This window comes from Aplysia californica, unplaced genomic scaffold, assembly GCF_000002075.1.
Source record: "Aplysia californica isolate F4 #8 unplaced genomic scaffold, AplCal3.0 scaffold00060, whole genome shotgun sequence".
Lineage (NCBI taxonomy): Eukaryota > Metazoa > Mollusca > Gastropoda > Aplysiida > Aplysiidae > Aplysia > Aplysia californica.
Window position 1 is genome coordinate 1,144,421 of NW_004797330.1, and position 1,482 is coordinate 1,145,902.

The following is a 1,482-nucleotide window of genomic DNA, read 5'->3' on the forward strand; positions in this document are numbered from 1 at the left end:
TAAAAGCAGGTCTAAAATAGCCGTTTCCGATTCTTTCCTTTTTTTTCCCCCTTCCTCACAAACTGAATCTCGATCCTATTTTCATTTCACGCATTCTACCGCTACCACAGCCATCTCGCCTTCTGGCCGCGTCACGTTGTTTTAACGGCTCTCTAATAGCTTCTTCATGCCGATGAGTCCCACGCCCACCTTCACTTCCTCCCTCCCTCCCTCTCTTGCTCATCCTTTCCCCCCGTCCCGCCCCAACAAGCGGTCGATGTGGTGGTGGTAGTGGTGGCGGTGGTAATTCACCCCCCGCCCTCTCCTCCCTCCGCTCAGGTATCGCTCGAAGCCAGCGGCGCGCTGGTTTTCTTCCACGCTGTTGCTACCTGTGTTGGCCAATACTTGGCTGCGGCGACACTGAGGCCAGCGCGCGGAGATGGAGGAGGATCGCAGACCGCGTGGCTCCCAAGACTAGGGCGTTTGCGAGTTCGGAGTTTACACCCCGGATCTGTCCCTGACCAGCCGTAGATCCAGTTGGCTACAGTCAGTCAGTCAGTCAGGCTGCCTGTGCCTCGTCCCACCGATCAGGGAGCAGCACAAAACCGCGGAGACAGCACGCGCTCAGAGTCGGAGCCCGAACTCCTCTTGTGCGAGAACAGAGCGGGAGGGGCGAGTGTAAAAGAGAGAGAACGAGAGAAAAAAAAGAAAACTGCGTAAAAAGCTGAGAAGTGAGCCTGCTGTTGCCAGTCTGTTGATTTCGTTTGTTCGTGATACTGTTAGCATTCTAGCAGCAGACACTGGGAACCGAAACCTCGCGCGTTTTATGTGTTCACGGAGAAAGTCTTCGACTCAGGAGTTTTGGCGTGTCTTATTTCCTGTAAAGCTGGCGTGAAGTTAGACATCATTGTCTTGGCGGATCTGCAACAAATTCCCTGGTCTCAGACTTTGCCATTGTTCAGAACGGGAACCCGAGACAGACCAGGCGTCAGGAGAGCGTGCTGTTGTCTCGTTTCAAACTGTTTATTATTCTAGCCAAACTTTTCCCGGGAGTTGGTCACGCCGGTAAAACCCACGAAGCCGATGTACGCGCGCGCGCTGGAATTCACAATAAGGCAGTGCGTGTTTGTTGTTGGGACTACAGTTGGCGGACACGCTTGAAACATTTCAAACAGTTACGTGTTCTCTTCCAAGGGGCTACTCCGACGAAACGACTTTCTCGGAACCTGGGAATTTTACTGTGTTTCGACTACCCTTGTTTGCGGGACTTAATGAATTACATGGTGATGTCTCTGTCACGATCTTCGTGAAGGAAACTAATGACATGTGAAGAATTTGCCAGGAATATTTCCTACTGTCACAGATAGTCAGACGGAGAGATCATCTTTTGCTGTTGTTTCTTTTCATCGCGAATATGGAGGTACTTTAATGTTTGTGTGATACTTGTCTTTGTTTGTACAGTTCGTACTGGGGATATGGTCTCAGGTCTCTGAGTGTGATGTT

At 51.1% G+C, this 1,482-nt stretch overlaps 1 protein-coding gene across 2 annotated transcripts in view; it reads left to right on the top strand.

Annotated features, from left to right (window-relative positions):
• The window catches only part of LOC101854480, a 35,988-nt gene that overhangs the window by 13,277 nt on the left and 21,229 nt on the right, over window positions 1-1,482 (top strand). The window contains exon 1 of one of the 2 annotated variants that reach the window (XM_005093245.3): window positions 277-1,399. The exons of the other annotated variant lie outside the window; for it this stretch is intronic. The gene's annotated coding sequence lies outside the window, so the exon portion shown is untranslated. Of the gene's footprint in view, window positions 1-276; window positions 1,400-1,482 lie in introns of those variants that run through there. 2 annotated transcript variants of the gene reach the window in all.